We start from the raw sequence: 13,069 nt of genomic DNA on the forward strand, positions 1-13,069 counted from the left end.
GCCCAGAGGAGGGTACATCTTAAGGTCCCCTTCCTGTAGCCCAGAGGAGGGTACATCTTAAGGTCCCCCACTCTTATCTCCTTGGCCCTCTATTCTTGCTTCTGATGACATCATCAAAGTGTAGCTGGCTTTGCTGGCGACACAGATGAGGTGTCTCTTCCTTTTTAAAGGATATGTGTATATCAGGCTTTTGCCTACAGACTCTTCCTTAAGACTGGGGCTTTGGCATTTGGTGGCATCAAGGGGGGATGGGCGAAGCTTTGCTCCAGAGAGTCGGTCTAGATATTGTAGACCCTTTAGCACCATTTTTAGCTCCTACTTCATGGATGCTAATGTCACTTCTCTCAGAGGTGTGACAAGCAAAAAGGAATCTTGTTATTACTAACTGTATCCTAAGTGTCGATCCGGTATAAATCTGACCCAAGTGACACTTTGAAGGAGGAATCCTTAAGCTAATCTTTTAACATTTATGTCTAACATGAATTTCTGATGAGAGAACAATCATCATAAGTGCTCAAAATATTTAAAATCTCAGCCAAGCATGGTGAGGGATGCCTTTAATCCCAGTACTTCTAAAGCAGAGGCAGGCATATCTGAGTTTGAGGCAAGCCACGTCTACAGAGTGAGTTCTAGGAGAGCCTGGGCTACACAAAGAAACTCTGTCTTGAAAAAAAAATCAAATAAAAAATAAGTATTTAAAATCTCAAAGTTTTAAAGCATCTAATGATGTGATACAGGAAAACCTTTTTTATTAAATTATATGCCCAGACAATATCACATTTCCTTCCTAGAAATATTATCTCAGGAAATTTTCTAAGTAAATAAATGCTATGCTTTTAAAAAAGGAAAATATTCTACTTGCTATTATATCTGGCATAGAGAGTCTTCCTTCTACCAATGAATTTGTGAATCAAGAGCAGCATGACCTATGCAGTTAACAGAATGTGGACATTGCTCTAGGCTCTCTCCTGCCTCTGTTGAGCTTTGGAAACCATTTGAAGGCCCTCAGACAGTAGTCTGAAGAGGAGAATTTTCATTAAGTTGTCCTCCACTGGTCTTTGTGTCAGGGCAGCAAGCTATGGGGACCACCATTGAATCACAAAGACCTTATTTGATGCGTTTGGTTTATGAAGTTTTTTTCTCTCTTATCATACTGAGAACTCTCTGTAAGTCACACACATGTTTGATTCAGCATATATCATCTTGAAAGAGCCTATAACCCATCCACACATATTGAATAAATGCAGATGTGAGGAAGTGCTCATCCCTTTAAGGACTCAACTTCTGCAAGCCATTTTTTTTTTCTTTTTCTAAAACCACAGGTTGCCATCTCCTGCAATTGTAAAAACTTGCAATCTCCCTGTACGAGTTAACATTTGAAGGCTAAAGGGCCCAATGCCAAGCCCGTGGCCCCTGATCGACACCACGATACCCCTCAAGGGTAGGCCTGTATAATCACAGACCTCACATATATTAAAGATAAACATTTAAGCTGTCTCCAGTGTACAATGATCTATTACTGCTACTCAAATCTTCCTTAGAGTTTCCCTTTCCCCTTGAGTAGTGATCAGATCTCTTCCAGAGTACCACTTTACCTTGATTTTGAAGCTTGGCATTTAATGTAATTGTGATCTTTAAAAAAAAAAAATCTATAAAGAGCAGGAAAATGGCTCCTGTCAGTGAAAGACATTCTCTGGACTGCTTTGCAGAATGAACTTCCCAGCTGACTCTAACTGGTGATGTTTGAATGGGCGTAGAAGACCCGGGAGGTGACAGTAGGTTGCTGGCCACTCTGAAGAGAAGAATAGCTGGAGCACTTTCCCTGCCCACCCTCCCACTGTCCCTTTCCAGGAGAGAGGAAAGGAACTCTTCAAACTGGCTATAAACTGCACTAAGTCGGGTCTTGAGGTCAAACTCTGACACAGAGGAGGGAGTACTGATCCAGGGTTTTCTTTACACACGCCGTTCTTTGGATAAAGGCCTATTGCACTTTGTATAAATCTACTCTAAGATCATGCTCCCGCCAAAGAACTTTTGTTCATGAAGTGTGTCAATGGTAAGTAATTGAACAGAGAGAAAGGACGGTAGGTAGATCTGTAGCCAGACATATAAATAGACGCACACAGAATCCACCACACAATTTGCCACTCTCTTCTTGAGCATCTCTGAGAAGTGCCAGCTGTTGGCTGACTCCCCCATGCTATGTAGGTCAGGATGATATGAGAACCCAAACTATAAAAAAAATGACAACAAAATGTACCCTTAGTTGGTCCCAAGGAGTTATATAAAGCTCCCCTAATTGACCATATCAGAGGAGATTTTGAACTTCTTGCATGAAAACAACTTGGTATTCCTGGTGATCACACCATTTACAACAAGGTCTCCTCTGAGTGTTCCAGAATAATGGGGACAGTATTTTAAAATAAATGTGCTGCAACATGCAGGCCATGCTTTCAAAAGCCTATCTGCTCCCCTTTAGAAAGGTGGGTTGTTGCTCTGCTGGAGAAGGGAGATTGGCTCTTGGGAATATTTTTTTTTAACCCCAATAAACAGTGTTGGAGAGGGACTTTTTTGGCACTTGAATGATATATGTGTAAAAAGAAAAAGTTGCCTTTATATAAGCACAAAAAAAAAATACCTTTTACTCTGAACACACTATTCAGTTGAAGCTGGCTTTGTTAATTCAATGTGGCTTTGTTATGCCCACAAATTGAATTTTTTGACACCTGACTCTTCTAAAACTTGCTATGGTGGGACCATTTATTGTTATTAGCCTCATCTAGATGTTACAAAGCAGCGAGGGCCATTCTCTGGTGATAATTCTGGGTTGGGGTAAAGTAAATATCGCAGTGTCTGTAATGTAAGGAAATAGCTGTTTCAGGGGGAGGAGGAAGAAAGAAATAGAAGTGTATTGGAAGCTGTAAAGCCAATCTTTTCCTCTGACAGTTATTTATATATGTAATGCTAATTAAATTTTTATTAATAAGTAAGCATCCCTTTCTGGATAATCATATTCCATTATCCTTGACTATCTACCACCATTATGGAGTACCTAAAATTGATGAATCAAGGGTTTAGATAAGACGACAATCAGAGAATGATAGAGGATGCTGATGAAGTTGATTTAGGTTATGGCTGCATGGTAACTGCACTCACTCTCCCACAGGATACTCCTTGGAGCCACATCCAGGAGCAGATTGGGATGCATAGGTCATGGGGTTCACTTGCTATTTCTTATATGATCAGGTTCACAAACCCAATAAATCAGCCAGCTCTAGAGAACTAGGTTGTACAAACAGCTTCACAATAAAGGATTTTAAGCAGGAGATCTCCAATCCCACTGACACTAGTGAGGGGTGATCTAGAGATACAAAGCAGATAGACAGGGGAGGGTGTGAGTCCAATATTAAAACCCAATACAGTCAAGGTCAAAGGATGCAGACTCACTGCCTCTGCTCAAGGTCTAGAGTGTCAGTGATGGTGGTAGATGCCATTTTCTTTTCTACCAGAAGGAGTTCTCCTTCCCCATTCCATTTTCTGGGGAAATAGTTCATTTCATTCATTATTGCAGATATTGATGAATCTCTTCCTTGATGTGTAGTATTGTAGTATACTTTGTCTGCGCTAAGGAAGGATCACTGAAAAGGGCAACTTTAGAGTTTCTGTGGTGCTGGAGTTCTCTTGATGTTAGACATGGATGTTTGGCTTTCTTGTTATCCATTTTCGCCTGACTATTTGTTAGTGTTACTTCTGGCAATCTGGAGCAGAACTTTATGTTCAGAACCTAACAAGAATGATGACTTTGAGAACAGACTGGCCATTGGCTACATTTCCTGGAGGCAAAACTTTTGAGTCTTCATTGCTCATCACTCCACTGCCTCCTTGCATTGTGGTCAGAGGTAGATCGAATCTGATTTGCTTGACTTCTGCCTGCTCCAACAGTGCATCACTAACACTGTGTATTCTCATCCAGTCTTCTACTGGTCAAGGCCAGGGTTTCATCACTTCTTAGCTAGTGAGATATGATCGAATATGAGTCCATGGCCGATGATCTGCACTCTATTCAAAGAGTTTGGAGAATGGACCTTTGAAATAGAATCCTGCTAGAACATGACATTCTTGTAAAATAATTATTGCAAATGAACTAGTAGGCCTCAATTGGAACTGATACCTGGTAGGTACCTTAGAATAGTAACCCAATTTTGCATTCCTGAAATAGCACTGGGGGAAATACATTGTTTCCATTTTCCCACCTAAGAAACTGAAAGAGAGAAATTAAGATTGACAACAGTTGGAATTAGAAAGTGATAGAATAGGAATTTGTTGATTGAAAAAACTAAAAGCAAAGGGGGTTTCTGTCCGTCTAATCTCTGCAGCAGTACTTCTACAGTTCCCACGTTTACTTGTCTTGCTTAACCTCTGTCCTGGCTTTTCTCTGGTGATGGTATGTTGAGTTTTTTTTTCTTTTTTCTTTTTTCCTTAGTTGGTCACCCTTGATGTGGGCCATGTGCTGTCAAATTGAACATTTTGTTTTTCTGAAAGCAACTGGGAAGATTTAGAGCCATCCTGTACAGCAGGTAGCACACTTCCACAGTGGCGATGTCTCTTGTCATAGCTTGGAGGATGTGTGGTGGGCCTGGTTTGGAAAGTATAATGGCAGAAGACACTGGGAAAAGAACTCAGTCCTTAGAGGACAGGTCATGTCTTAGTATGTATAGACACTATGATATTCTACAAGTGCCTTGTTTTCCACCTCTGTAACTACATCTCCATGGGCATTCAGAAGTGAGCTCAGACCATGAACTTACATACTAACTACCTGTCATGTCATTTTATAGTATGGTTCCTGTCTAATGCCAAGAAAGATTACATCCTAATTATCAAGGGCCAAAATATCTCCAGGCTAACTCATATCTGATCCCAGACAAAACTGAACAAAGAAACTTCCCAGGGGTGCTTTGAAACATATTTTGAAGTGAGTTTGCCACCAGGCCTGCAGAATTAAATAGGTTTTTCTATCTGTGAGACAATCTACCCCTAAATCCTTTCTATTCAAGTTATAACATCCCATCCCTAAGCTGAAAGTCAAATTTAATTGGCCATTTAAAAATATCTAGCTGCCTTAGCATGGATGATTTGTTGGGGGATATGTATGTGTGAGGAGTCAGGAGATGACCTTGGGTATCATTTCTCAGAAGCTAACCACCATATTCAGGAGACCGTCTCAAGGACCTCGAGCATGCCATGTAGGCTAAGCCGGCTGACACTGGAGCCCCAGAGTTCAACCTGTCTGTTCCCCAGTACTAAATGTCCATGCCACTGCACCTTGGTTTTTACACAGCTTTTAGGGATTAGACTCAGGTCTTCATGCTTGTAAGGCAAGCACTTTAATGACTGAACTATCTCTCTGGCTGTGAATATGTAATATATCTATTGTATCACATATAATATACCATGATATGTTATATATATATATATTTATTTATATATTTATTATATATAGTATAGTACACACACACACACACACACACACACTTCATTCTTTCATCCTTATTCTGTCATAAGCTAAGTATTTTAGTTAAAAAAAAAAAAGAATCCGCTTAGATCCTTCATTGTTGGCTTTTGATTTTGGCAATGGAGGCCAAATGCCACCATGGCTATACAAAAGAGAGGTAGGGAGTTCGTACTGGGAGATCTACAGTTGATACAAACATAAACAGCCAAAGCCTTGCTCTAGGCCCCTCAAGACTCTCTGACCTCAGACTAGAAGCTTCTACAAACTGCATTCTCTCTTCTCCAATGTCTCAGGCCCAGCCAGGAGACACTGGATCCCACTCCTCACACCAGGCTCGGCAACAACCCTATTCATTCCGGAGCGCTCAACTCAGCAGCCTGGTGAAAAATTACTACAGTATCTCACAAATTTGAAAACTTTTCCTTCGCTCCAAATGCTGTGTCTGCAGAACACCAAAACATCCAGATGAAGAGGAAGATCTGCAGTCAGCCATTCTGATTTTTGTTCTACACAACAACAAACACTGAACCACTTATAATCATCAGAATGGCTTACAATGTTTTCTGACATTGTTAATTTATGCACTTTTCCCCATCTCTCTGATTATCCACTAACTAGTGATATAATCAGCACAGAATCCCAGGGGAGCGGAGAAGGGAGGGACGACTCAGCTTGAGCTTTATGTGGGCATTCTGCACACCCCTTTCTTTTGGTCCACACAGCAGGATGAACAAAGGACAAGGGTTGGTGGCAGCCAAAGGTTTTGGAGTTTGTGTTTAATTTTATAAAGACCTGGAAGCGGTTACTGACTGAACCACATACCCTTGCCTAATTTCGGCCTTTCAATAGTTTATGGTGTCCCCTGTATCCTTTTCAGAACAGTCTGTACAATGTTTTAGTTTTTTTCATTTTCCCACTGACAACTTTAAGCCAGATCAAACCAGCGAAATCCTGTGATTACTCAGCTGTTTGGGCCACGTTTTTCAAACACCATTATCTAGTCTTTACATTTAGGGAATGTTCCTGAGTATTGTTTGATGCATTCTGCTTGCTTGTCTGTTTGTTTCATGGTGTCTTACAGAGTTCAGGGTGGCCTCAAACTCACTATGTAACCAAGGCTAACCTCACACTGTTGGCTCTCCCGACATGTCCTCCAAGGTGCTGTGATCAGGAGCAAGAATCAGCTTACCTGGCTTGCTTATGAGTATTTGTTAGGCTTAATGAAATTATCAGAGTCACAACACAGAGTGCGTGACCCTCAGGTTGAGGTGTTTTGTTTAAAAGACGGACCTTAAAATTATTTCTCTCGATGGTCTAAATCAGAATAGATAACTCCAATAAGGATCCTTAATGAGATAGATGCTTTTATGATTTCTCTCTTTTGGTTTGTGTTTGCTGACTGTATTTTTTTTTTTTCAAATGTGCTTTTCTGGGACTGGAAGGTGCATTGCTGTTCTGCCTGATTTGGGGAGAATTTGGAGGTTTTTGTCTCCTTAGAATATATGCTTATGAGTGTATTTTATAGGCGGCCATTGACTTATGTTACAAAACTTGAAGTGTTCTCCTTCAAAGTGTGTCTCAGAGGACCACTAACCATTCAAGTTTATATATTAGCTATTACAGACTAAATGCCTGTCCTAAAGAATCCCCCAGTATAGAAAGAGTGGTTTCCATGAATAGACAAGTGGAGGGTTCGAAGAGAGAGGGTACTTAAAAGACAAGGGGAGGTTGACATGTTTTATGAGAGTGGTATTCAAGGAAAGTGTTTTCTAAGGCGAAATGCTAGAGACTTGAAGGAGTTTCCTCCGATACATGCTTGCTGGGAATTTTAAGCTATATGTTTATAGCAGAGAACACACAGGTGATTACATTCCAATCCTGAAATATCCCATTCCCTTCAGGAGGAAGACAAACCATGCACCTAATTTCTGGAATTCTCTAAGAATGATGATTTATCATTTACAACGATAACTTATTCTACAAATGTCATTTGCCAGATATCTATTGTAAAGCTCTGCAGACAGGTCTCTTCCAGAGCAGGATTTGTCACAAAGAAAGGAGGGCAAATAGAGAAAAAAAAATCAGCAAAGCAACTTAGACAAACCGTTTCTTCTCCAGTCTCCAGGTAAACACTGAATGTTCACTTACTGGGCTGCCCTTGTTCCAAATGTGGTGTGTAAAATGTAATACTGAAACTCTTTGTAAGGATCTTACAAGGACAGCTATTGAGGAAATGTGTGGTAGTAAATTACTAAAATCTACCTTCTATTAACTGCTTTTATGGTAATAGAAAAACACAATTAAAAAAAAGAAAAAAAAAACCCCTCACCATTGCCTAAACTGAGGTCTAAGGAAGAGATACCCCACACGAGGGAGAAGGCACGCAGCATGTAGTTTTGATTAATTACCCACCAAGCTTATAAGAATGTATGTGTATGCTCACAAGAGCACTTATTAAAGGGCTCGCTTATCACTTTTGCTGAGACACCCTTAGGGGAAAGGTAAAAATCAGTGCCTGGAAGGGATATTAAAAAGAAACAACAGTGGCTACTGCTATTTTATGTAACAAACCAACTACAATTTTATGATTAAAATAAAAATAAAAAAAAAATCTATCCTGCCTCCCTTCACAGGTAGAAAAGCAAAAGACAGCTTGTTACAAATACTGAATTTACCTCAAATTCACACAATAAGAAAAAGACTCTTGCCCTGGATATGAAGTTAATTTAAATCTATTAGTTCAAGTACAAAATAATACCAGTGACGACAACACATTGATTGTCTATTGTCCTAGAGTTTTAAGCTGTATTCCTGGCCTTTCAACCTCTGGAGTGGTTTTTACATTAAATGGTGTAGTATACTTAAATAAATAACATAGAAATCTGTGTAAGCAACTTACTTTTTTTTTCTCCTGTAAAATCTTATTATTCCTATGGATTGGCATTTTACACTGGTTCCACAATTTAGAAAGCTCTTTGCTTCATGGGAATTTAATGTTGAATCATATTAAAAGAAGATGTCAATTAGGAGAAAGTCAAAAAAAAAAAAAAAAAAACTCAGACTTCCACTCATTAAGCTCAATGAGTCTGGGACTTTTTAAATGATTTTCTCTGAGAACCCAGATCTCCTGGAAGATCCTTTGTGCACACATCCTGAGAGGCCTTGTCAGCCTTCCTGTTGTAAATTCCTTTCTAGCGACTTAGTAGAAGACACTTCCCATTTTGTGGAAACCCTTCAGAATGTGATTTCAAATCAACCTGTTCACAAGGTTCAAAGCCTTAAATTGCTAGACCACGGTTACCATTGAGAAAACACACTGAGCAATATAAGAAGTGAGGAAAACCATAACCAGGTACAAGTTGCATTCTCTAGGGTCACCATGTAAGTGCTTCTCAGAAAGGATTAAGACTTCTGGAGAACAAGAAAGCCCCAAACAATTCACTTCCAAGAGTGGGAAACATACACCCAGGCAGCCTATTGTGCTTGGCCTACTTTACGCCCGTAGTGGATTCACATAGGTTTTATTTTTGTTTTTGTTTTTGTTTGTTTGTTTGTTTTCTTCAGAGATTCTGTATTTTAGAATGTTCTCATTCATTCAATCTTCTAGGAGAAAAAAATGCGTGGAAACGTGATGGTTTTTATGGGATCAAAACCACTGCAAATCCAGACAACGGGGCATTTCACAGAATCACTGAGATCAATGATTGTTGTGACCCACACTCAGGGGCGACGAAGCCATGGCAGTTCTGCCAATGGACTTGTTTTGTTACCACAAACAAATTGCACACCGTAGGAAATCTCCTCTGGAGATATTTTGGTCCATGGATCCACCTACCTTCCCCTTTGCTCAAAGAGGCCTTCAGCTCCTTTGCTTGCACTGAAATTCCAAATCTTTGTCTTACAGAAGCTGGAGATCTGTAATAGAAGACACCAAAAGATGTCAACTGAGTCAAAGGGTTATTGATATTTCATATAGAAGTTTAAGGTTCTAGCTTTCTAAAAGTAAAAGCCGAATTAGCAAGGCCAGTCGCTGGCTTCTAATATGAAGAGGGGGTGGGTGGTGGGAGGAAGCTGATTAGCAGTTATTTAAAAGAAACAATGACAATTAGCAAGGGCCTGTGACCCCAGCTATTTGGGAGGTAGAGGCAGGAAGACAAATTCAAGGCTGGCCTGGGCTGTGGATTGAATCTAGGGCCTTATTGGGCAAAACCCAGTGAAAACTTATTTCTAAATTAAAAATTTAGACTGAAGATCTAGCTGAATGGCAGAGTACTTGCCTAGAGTGTTCCTAAGACCTAGGTTTAGTTTCATAAAGCAAATAAACAAACAAACAAATAAAAAAAATAAAAATAAAAAAATGAGCATTGTGCTAAATGAAGCTTTAATTTATGCAGAGTCACTTGGCATTTTTCCTATATGTTAAGAGGAAAAAATATTTGCATGATTTATCTACCTTTACAAAAAATTAGTGTTGAGAGATTTACCTAAGATATGTCATGTTCCCATCTTGCTTAAAGCCCTTCCTCCTTACATCCTTCATTCCAGTTAAGCAGGATGCAGGTTAGAGCAAGGGCTGAAGGTGTCTCAGGTTACTTTGTGTTTCCAGAAGCCACAAGCACAGTCACTACAGCATGATCTTAATGAGTGTGTTTGTTTCTTTCTTTGTTTTGGTAAGGTCAATGAAAAAAATCAGTCGCAGTAGTTGTTTATTTTACATGCCATTTAATCATTGGAAATCATAATCACACTTAAAACCAATTCCTTGAATTCCTTGGAGTTATTTCCATGTGTCAAATAGCAAGCCAAACTCTCTGTGTTCCTTTAGTTTCTTTCTGTCACCATACACTAAGGACCATACAATCAAACGACATCAACAAACAACAGAAAAACGGGGAGGACTCAAGAGTCATGAAGACAAGTCAGAGGTAATTCTTACCCCTCATCCTGAGGCTTCATTATGGAAAGGATGGTTTTAATACAGAGACTCAAGGTGCAGAGAACTTTCCAGGGCTCAGCTCTAACTGGGGACAACTATGTCACACCATTTTTTTTTGTTTGTTTGTTTTTCGAGACAGGGTTTCTCTGTGTAGCCCTGGCTGTCCTAGAACTCACTCTGTAGACCAGGCTGGCCTCGAACTCGGAAATCCACCTGCTTCTGCCTCCCACGTGCTGCGATTAAAGGCATGCACCATCACTGCCTGGCCTATGTCACACTTTCTTCTTCTCAACACTTAGCCAAAGTTATGGAAGAAGGGTGGGAAGATTGTAAGCAGCATTGGAGAATGATACAGAGTATCCCTCTGTTGAAGACTGATACAAAGTAATGGTTCTGGATGGGACAGGGTCATTGCATGTGTATACTTGCAATAGTTGGAGTTGCCTGCACAAGATCAAGCAGTCAACATCCCATCATGGGAGGGTGGGAGGGTGAGTTTGAGCACCTACTCCTTGCAGAGTAGCTTTTGAAAGGTGATAGCTGCTACAGGTCTCAGAAGTGGCAGGGAAGCCGGCACAAGATCCTTACTACCTCCGTCTACACCTAGGAGGGACCGCGAATCCACAACCTTCTCTGCACCTTTCCCACAAGCAGAGAGCTTGCCTTCAGGGAGTGCTCTAACCCAGGGACTTGGGTGAGATCATCATTTTCTCTCCAGTGACCTTCTAAGGAGGGACCAGCCGGGAGGCACAGGCTTCAGAAGTGGCAGGGCAGTTGGGACAGGATCCTTTCTATCTTAGTCTACACCAAGGAGGGACAACACATCCACAACCTTCTCTGCACCTTTTCAGCAAGTGGAGAGCCTGTCTCCAGGGTGTGCTTTGACCCCAGGACTCAGGAGGGATGACTGATCCAGAGCCCTCTGCACACTGGTCCTACCAGAGGAGAGCTGATCTCCAAGAAGTGCTGACACAGGCTTACAGACCCACAGGAGGAACAAGCTCCAGCCAGAGACAGCAAGAACATCTAACACCAGAGATCAACAGATGGCGAAAGGCAAGTGCAAGAATCTTAGCAACAGAAACCAAGAAAGGTGATAGCTGTTGAGGGAGGAAAAGTTTTCTGTAATGGTTTGACACGTGGTAGGTTACTCCCCATTTCAGTGAATGGGGTCATACATATGAACAAATGGCTAACTTTAATTGGACTCAGTGGGCTGATAGAAAAAAAAGGAGAAGGGGAGGGGAGAAAGGGGAAGAAGAGGAGGAGGAGGAGGAGGAGGAGGAGGAGGAGGAAGAAGAAGAAGAAGAAGAAGAAGAAGAAGAAGAAGAAGAAGAAGAAGAAGAAGAAGAAGAAGAAGAAGCAGAAGCAGAAGAAGAAGAAGAAGAAGAAGAAGAAGAAGGGGGAAGAAGAAGAAGAAGAAGAAGAAGAAGAAGAAGAAGAAGAAGAAGAAGAAGAAGAAGAAGAAGCAGAAGAAGAAGAAGGAGGAAGGAGGAAGAAGAAGAAGAAGAAGAAGAAGAAGAAGAAGAAGAAGAAGAAGAAGAAGAAGAAGAAGAAGAAGAAAGGGGAGAGGGAGGGGAGGGGAGTGAGAGGAGAGATAAAGTTGGTAGGAGTATGGGGGGATCTGGGAGAAGCTGGAAGGAACTGGGTGGGGCAGATATGATTGAAATACAGTATATTCATATATGCCATTGCCAAAGAATAAATTTTTAAAAAATGAAAAATAGCTTTTAGGTCTGCATGTCACTGACAATGTAATTGATGTAATTATCACAAAAGGAGAACTTAGGAGCAACTGCTTTTTTCAGAAAGTAGGTACTTTTTTCTGACACAAGTTGAGAGGTCAGATTTGTGTCTGGTTCGGTTCATATGTTGTTGTTTTTTTTTTTTTTTTTTTTTTTTTTAAATGTTGAATTATAAGGTTGGGAGTCATAAAATGAGTCTCACTCTTTTATAAATCCTTTTTCTTGTGCACGTCTATGCAGGGGTTGCTATGTGTGAGTTCGGGTGCACTTGTGTCAGTATGATGAACCAAAGATAACCGTGGGTCAGGGCCCTCGACTTATGTTTTGTTTGAGATGCAGGATCTGTGATTGCCACACTTTGGATGCTGGGCAGGCTGGCCTGTGAACTTCCCACCCCATAGTAGGGACACTTGGATTACACAAGCACACTCTTAGGCCAGGCTTTTCCTAGACTTGCATGAGTTTTTGAATTCATGAGTATTTGAACTCAGATTCTCACACATATGTAGCAAGTGCTTTACCCACAGAACCATCTCCCAAGCTATAATGGGCATAACCCTTCCAGATAGGGAAAAGATGGTTTGCAGTATGAAGAAATACCTGCCCGAAAGAGACTGAGGGCCAGCAAAAAGCAGGAAGAGCAAAAAACAGGATGTAGTAGGTCTCAGAAGGATGGGAGACAGGGAGGAGTCACTTGGAAGTGCTGGAGAGATTATTCAAGAACTGATTGACAGCTTCCATTGCTGCAGGAAGGTTGAAGAAGGTGAGAATGAGCTAGAAATCCCAGGGTCTGACAACCCAGAACATTTCTTTTTTCTTTCTTTCTTTCTTTCTTTCTTTCTTTCTTTCTTTCTTTCTTTCTTTCTTTCTTTT

At 40.7% G+C, this 13,069-nt stretch overlaps 1 protein-coding gene across 11 annotated transcripts in view; it reads right to left on the reverse strand.

Annotated features, from left to right (window-relative positions):
* Window positions 1-13,069, reverse strand: part of Tenm3 (teneurin transmembrane protein 3) — a 1,282,613-nt gene that overhangs the window by 711,008 nt on the left and 558,536 nt on the right. For all 11 annotated transcript variants that reach the window (XM_031339793.1, XM_031339799.1, XM_031339798.1 and 8 more), the window contains exon 4: window positions 9,351-9,430. The gene's annotated coding sequence lies outside the window, so the exon portion shown is untranslated. The remainder of the gene's footprint in view (window positions 1-9,350; window positions 9,431-13,069) is intronic.

This window comes from Mastomys coucha, unplaced genomic scaffold (genome assembly GCF_008632895.1).
Source record: "Mastomys coucha isolate ucsf_1 unplaced genomic scaffold, UCSF_Mcou_1 pScaffold22, whole genome shotgun sequence".
NCBI classification, from domain to species: domain Eukaryota; kingdom Metazoa; phylum Chordata; class Mammalia; order Rodentia; family Muridae; genus Mastomys; species Mastomys coucha.